This window comes from Phasianus colchicus, chromosome 6, assembly GCF_987193195.1.
Source record: "Phasianus colchicus chromosome 6, bPhaCol1.hap1.1, whole genome shotgun sequence".
Taxonomy (NCBI): domain Eukaryota; kingdom Metazoa; phylum Chordata; class Aves; order Galliformes; family Phasianidae; genus Phasianus; species Phasianus colchicus.
This window is the reverse complement of record NC_143441.1, coordinates 4,908,060-4,915,368: the sequence shown is the minus strand read 5'-3', so window position 1 is coordinate 4,915,368 and position 7,309 is coordinate 4,908,060.

Here is a 7,309-nt window from a genome sequence, read left to right as displayed (position 1 = left end):
TCTGTTTTGATGGATCCTGTTGAATCGATTTTTTCCAGCCTATTTGTATTGGCTGTGCAGATTGTTCACAGAAATGCAATTGTGTGTTGTAAATTCACTTTGATCACAGTCATTTTCTCCCTTGCATTGTCCAAGCAGTCTTCTAAGAAATACAGCAGCAGTGGTATGCAGCGGTGGATACTGAACTGCTTGCAAATCACTCAGGCAGCTCATAAAAACATTATTAAAAGGCAAATGCCCTTTGTGCTCCTAAACTACGCACACTGAGGTGCTGTAATACATCTGACGCACTGTAATATATTGAGACGTGCTCTGCTGGAGTCAGCATCACTGCTTTCCAGCTGACAGCTTGTCTGCACCTGTCAGTCACCAGCTTGATCTGATTCTCACTCCGGTTCACAGTCAGATGTCTGAGCATGGTTTGCTGGGGACTTTGGTGCCAGGCAGGTGGCACACAGAGTCTTACCCACCAACTGGGCACATCACTTTAACACATGGATGTGTTGAAGAGCCGTTCTCCCACCTTCCACGGTTACTGTTTGTTCAGCAGTGCCCACAAACACGATGTTCAAACCTTGTTTGAGTTTAATCCTTTAGCTGAAGAACTGGGATTAGGTCTGAGGACTCGCATTCTCCCCACTCCAGACCCTGTGCAGGTGGCGTGTAGCTTTCCCCACGTAAAGGAGAGCAGCAATAATTTATTGCCGTAGCTTGTTGTCTGAATGAGCTTTGCCAGACATCATAGCATGCTGGAGACCCTTTCCATCTGCCATGGGTTCAGTGTAGTTGTTTCCTTTTGTGTGCTTGTAGGGAGTGAGGAAGCTTCTCCTTGTCTGAAGGACTTCATATTTCTTCCCCTAAAGATCCTGCTTGCTGGGCATATAGTGCTTCTTCAGAATATGAAGTTGACATCATTTTTCAGGCTGATGTTGATATCCAAGGGGGCTGTCAATACCTATGTGAAAGAGCTGAGCTCATTTCTTAAACCACACAGCTTTCCAAAGCAAGCAGCTTTTTATCTGGAAGGTCACAGCACTGAATGAAAGGATGCTGGAAATTTCAGTAACAACCCTATTTCCCAACCCTAATTTCACCTTTTTTTGTCTTGCCTACTTCTGTTCCAAGCTAAGAAAAAGATTTATACTGTCTATAGGGTGCAGGTTTTGTAGCCTAAGAAGTTTGCATTTGTAAAGGTTGCAGAAGACATCCTAGTTTAGGCTGGATATCAGGAAAAATGGTGGTTGAGTCACCATCCCTGGGTGTGTTTACAAACCATTTGTGGTGCTCAGGGGCATGATTTAGCAGTGGGTTGTTAGAGTTAGGGTAGGGTGGTTAGCCTGTGGTTGGACTTGATGATCTTTTCCAATCTGAGCAATTCTATGATTCTTAGATTCAGAATATGGTGAAGATCTAAGACTGTAAATTATCAACTTTTTTTTTTTTTCCCATTTAGCCTCAAGAGCTTCATCCCAAATAATAATTTCTCTATTTACATATCATTTCTCCTCACTGGCAAATCATTATTTTCTTTTCCTTTTGTTTTTTTTTAGTGGAAAACACTTTTGCTTTTGTAATGAGTAAATTGTACCTGCCTTTAGATATGGTATATGCACTTACAGAAGACTAGTCCCTGGAGCAATACGTGTTTGTAATGCTGGTGCTGACAGAAAATCCACACTTGCAGTAGCACGCTCTTACACTGCACCCTAGACACCGTGCAGAACACTTTCATGTTGATTACTGTCAACCACCCGTGTATTCCAAGGCCTCAGAAGATGACTGGTGACACTGACCCACCCACTCACATCCAGATCCTTGGTACATAATGAGCTTCGTACCCACACGACTCAAAACTTCTGTTCTAACAAGTGTTCAGCACTTTGGGAAATACCTGACTGTAAATTAAGTGAACATTAAAAACCCAGAGGATAATAAGCTGTCCTAGCACATCCAGTGATGGCTTCTAATTTTTGCTTTGACCTTTATTTCCTAATTCATTAATGGCAATTAAGTCATAAATGGCTTCATAAAAATACTTTCACACACCTGCAAAATAATGATTTTCAATATCTATATATATATTTGCACTTTTGTCTTTGTCGTGTTTCTTCAGGTTCAGAGAGCTACAAAGCAATTCCCATGTGTTGATCCCCTCCTAGTAAACTATTCTAGTCTACAGGCTTTGGTCATGCTTGGATAATAGCTTGTCCATTGCTCTCTTTTGCTACTTTACAAAAAAAGTACAAATATCTGTGAAGGAAAACCTGTATCATTATCAGTAACCTCCTCAGCTAAGAAATCAGTATGATCAACCAATCACTTCTGCTTCTTAGTGCTGTTAGCCTTGTTTCTTAAGAAGCAGCAAAAATTCTGTCGTGAAAGTGAAAACTTGGGGGGTTTGTCCAGGTGTAATTTCCATCCAGTTCTGAACATCCCTGTTCCTGTTAAGCAGATCTTCACCCTTTTCTCTCTCTAGCTACCACCTGCCTAGTTATGCCCTCATACTGAAGAAGTCAAGTAGATGTGGATAAATAAAAAATACATGACCTACGTGCAAGTTTCATCTACATTTTGAATTTTGTACTGTGAGCCTCAGTTGAACGCTGTCAGGTTTGTTTGTTTGTTTGTTTTCCTCTTGGTGTGCATTAATGTGTGCAGAAATAGGCTGAGCTGCTAAAATATGTCCATATCCACATCGCAGCCTTTAGTAATTCCATGTGTTCTTACTGCTTAGTGCACCAGAGCACAGCAGCTGTTTTCTGCATCTGTCTGTCTGCAGACAGGTTAGTTGTGCAGCCACAACGTTAAATTGCCCTTTGGTAAGAGGTCAGAAAAGTCTGGAAAAATTCCAGGTGGCTATTTAGAAATATAGATCAGCTGAAAATGATGTGTTTTCCTCCAGATAACATGTTGATATGCATTTCTGTGCATTAAAAAAAGAAAAAAAAAAAAAAAAGATGACAAAAATACTTTCTCTTGAAAGCTTTATATTTGCTGATGGGGTTTGAATGAATGAATTTTCCCTACCTGTATCTGTATCTATGTCTAGATCTATATCCATATCTATCTTTCCCTGCATAATTCCTTGCCCATGTATGTAGAAGGCAAATGCAATCCAGCTGTCTTGCACATCAGGATTACTGTGAGTTCTCCAAGACTACAGCCAGTCCACCAAGATTAATGTCAGCTCTCCAAAGCCACATTTTCTCCTGCAGCCCAAGCCATGTGAGAGCACAGCTTTACCTTTTCAGGGGGAAAAGTTTTCATTCTGCATCAAAGGCAGATTCTTTACAGCTGCAAGGAAGCTGTGTAACTAGCCTTTCATGTGCATTTCTCCATTTCATTGTTTTTCTGATACTAGATTAGAGCCACAAGTTTTCAGGATGCCAGGCTCTCTCCGTTACATCTCCAGTGTCACAATTTCACCTGTGAAACATGAAATCATCTTGATTTTCCTTGACCATTTTCCTTTGGTTGTGTGACCAAGCACTGTGGAATGGAGGTCCATATCCCCCCAAAGAGACAATGTTCCTCCTTCACACAAAGCTGCTTTCTGTCTCTCAGCATTGGTGTTAAAGATCACTCTTGGTTTCCTCTCCCAGCTTCTACGTGTATTCCACTTTTTACCTCATCTAAATCAGGTTTGGAGACATCAGAATAGATGCACCTCAGAAACGTTGCTGGCTGTCCACGCAAGATCTGATAGTATAGTAAAACTGGAATTATATCACATCAGTGCCTGAGTGATTTATGATGATCTGGGGTACTGTGACTCATCTTGGACGAGAGTGAGAGTTCAAAGGAGAATTTTGGATTTTACAAGGTGGCATTAAATGGCCAGGAATGGCAATGGGTATCAAATCTGGCTTGCCATGTGCTACCATGAGGTAATGCAGATGGTGACATCACCACATTTATCTTGTCCTGACTTATGTCTCAGTCTGGGAGAGTTACTCTAAGTCAGTCTCTCGTAGCTTTCCACTTACTGAATTAGTCCTCTTGGCAGCATCAGGATGGAAAACGATTGGTTCTTCTCCAGGCATCTACTGCAACCATGCAATGAATTTTCTTATTCACTCCCAGTCCAGAAAACTCAACACGGTTCCACAGGATGCACTGAATAAATAATATTAATATTGCTGTTCTTATTCCCTGAGATCGTTTTTGCTCTTGGTTAATTGATTCTCGTTTGCTCTGTGAATACAACACGAGTAGTTCTGTTAAACCTCATAGTTGCTCTAATCTGCAGAGAAAAGGTTGGTGTAACCCATTTCTTTCCCTGTTTTTCGAGACGCACACAGATGATTTGCAGAGTCACTGGACTTCAAACTAGGTGTCTGATAAACAATCTGCTTCTGAACTGGTGGAATTCAGCTGCTTTTGCATACTCCAGCAAATCTCAATGTCAGTGCCCGTGGCAATATTTACAGATGCTCTTCTTCCTTCCTGATTTTGACATACACTTTTCAGTAGTCACAGCAACATGGAGTGGAGAACACAGACACTGCATTACCAGAAAGCGTTTCATTACCATATGTTAATTACAGAAGATTTAGGAAATTGTGAACATAAAAATGTAGACACCTTCCTTTCAATTTATCAGAGAACTGTGCGGTACAACTGCAACTTCTCCCAAGTCTATACTGCAGGAAGGATTCTTAAAAGAAGACAAGAAAAAAAAAAAGCCTCTCCATTTTTTTCCTTAGGCTTTTGTTTTGTTTTGTTTTGTTTTGTTTTGTTTTAAATAAAAAGCAAATAAAAGTGTAAAAAGAAGAGAAAGTCATCGAGGATTTCTGGGGATTGCTGGAATAAACTCTACCTAAGTTCAGCATTCTACATTACGTTTCTGTATCTTAGGAGTAAATCAGTGGCAAGTTCCAGGCAAGACCCAGCTGGCAAAGTGCAAGTTTTCAAGTATGGCTAGGAACTGCTTTGGCTCTTTGGCTGCCAACAGTCCACCGCCAGTAAGGTGACTTACTGAACTAGAAGCTAATTGACTATGCAATTAACTTCCAACGCTCATTATCACTTTGATATTTAAGGTACTTGTAAAACTGATGCATTTGTACTTAGGATTTCTCTGAAGTGAGAAAATACAACGAGTTCAATTTTCCAGATGAGTAGCTGGATGATGATTATCTGTTAATATAGTTCTACATGTTAATTTTGGTAATGGTTTTCTTATACTAAGGACTAACAAGTCATCTTCAGTCCTTCAAGTCAAAGTGGCAAGGAAAAAAGCAGTGAAGGACATACACGACCCACTAAAGCAGCCAGTAACACAGTGCTTTGGGTGCAGTTCTGTTACCCAAAGCCTCCTGAGAAGATGAATCAGGAGATGAGGTGAGTGATGTCTGCGGAGCAAGATCCGCTCGAAAAAATTAACAAGTCCAGAAATACAAGGACCGAGCACTTTGCTCCCGCAGGCATTTGGAACACTGAGGGGATGATGTCACTGAGGGGGTTGACGTCACCTGGCGGCTGTCAGTTGCAGGTGGTGGTTGATGCCGGCAGGCAGTGCAGCCATGCCCGCTTCGCAGCCCGCCCTTCGGGGTCGCTGCCACTTCACCGACAGGCGCCAGAATGTGCGTGCCAGCGGCCGCTGGGGGCGCCCCTACCCAAGTATGTTTTTTGTTCCCACTTCTTGCTGCCTCGGGCGGCGCTGTGCGAATCGCGTGCCGTCTGCAATGCTTAGCGTCCCTTCCTCTTCGTTAGCAGGTCCCATCAGAGGAGCCGCAGCACGACGGCGTGCCGCTACCCAGAGATACGCAAACGCTGCCCGGGCATCCGTGCTCCAGCGCTTGAGACGACATGGAGGAAGACAGGGTAACAGCACCCAGACAAACACAGTCAGTAGCCAGCCCCCCATGATCCAGCAGATGGGAGGAGCTGTAGGAGGATGGGTTGCTACTACCCAGACAACCACAATTGCTAGCCAGCCCCCCATGATCCAGCAGATGGGAGGAGCTGTAGGAGGATGGGGTGCAGCTTCCGCGAGAAAAACATACATTATGCGGCAATCCTTGTTAAAAAACAAGAGAGGAGCCATGTTCTACTACAAGAGGGGAGCTGTAGGAGGATGGGTTGCTAATAACCAGACAACCACAATTGCTAGCCAGCCCCCCATGATCCAGCAGATGGGAGGAGCTGTAGGAGGATGGGTTGCTACTAACCAGACAACCACAATTGCTAGCCAGCCCCCCATGATCCAGCAGATGGGAGGAGCTGTAGGAGGATGGGGTGCAGCTTCCGCAAGAAACACATACATTATGTGGCGATCCTTGTTAAAAAACAAGAGAGGAGCCACGTTCAACTACAAGAGGGGAGCTGTGTTCAAGTGCAAGAGAGGAGTTGTAGGAGGATGGGTTGCCACTACCCAGAGAACCACAATTGCTAGACAGCCCCCCATGATCCAGCAGATGGGAGGAGCTGTAGGAGGATGGGGTGCTGCTTCTGCGAGAAACACATACATTGTGCGGCAATCCTTGTTAAAAAACAAGAGAGGAGCCATGTTCAAGTACAAGAGAGGAGCTGTAGGAGGATGGGTTGCCACTACCCAGAGAACCGCAATTGCTAGACAGCCCCCCATGATCCAGCAGATGGGAGGAGCTGTAGGAGGATGGGTTGCCACTAACCAGACAACCACAATTGCTAGCCAGCCCCCCACGATCCAGCAGATGGGAGGAGCTGTAGGAGGATGGGTTGCAGCTTCCGCGAGAAAGACATACATTATGCGGCAATCCTTGTTAAAAAACAAGAGAGGAGCCATGTTCAAGTACAAGAGAGGAGCTGTAGGAGGATGGGTTGCCACTAACCAGACAACCACAATTGCTAGCCAGCCCCCCATGATCCAGCAGATGGGAGGAGCTGTAGGAGGATGGGTTGCTACTAACCAGACAACCACAATTGCTAGCCAGCCCCCCATGATCCAGCAGATGGGAGGAGCTGTAGGAGGATGGGGTGCAGCTTCCGCGAGAAACACATACATTATGCGGCAATCCTTGTTAAAAAAGAAGAGAGGAGCCATGTTCTACTACAAGAGAGGAGCTGTAGGAGGATGGGTTGCCACTACGCAGAAAACCGCAATTGCTAGACAGCCACCCATGATCCAGCAGATGGGAGGAGCTGTAGGAGGATGGGTTGCAGCTTCCGCGAGAAACACATACATTATGCGGCAATCCTTGTTAAAAAACAAGAGAGGAGCCATGTTCAAGTACAAGAGAGGAGCTGTAGGAGGATGGGTTGCCACTACCCAGACAACCACAATTGCTAGCCAGCCCCCCATGATCCAGCAGATGGGAGGAGCTGT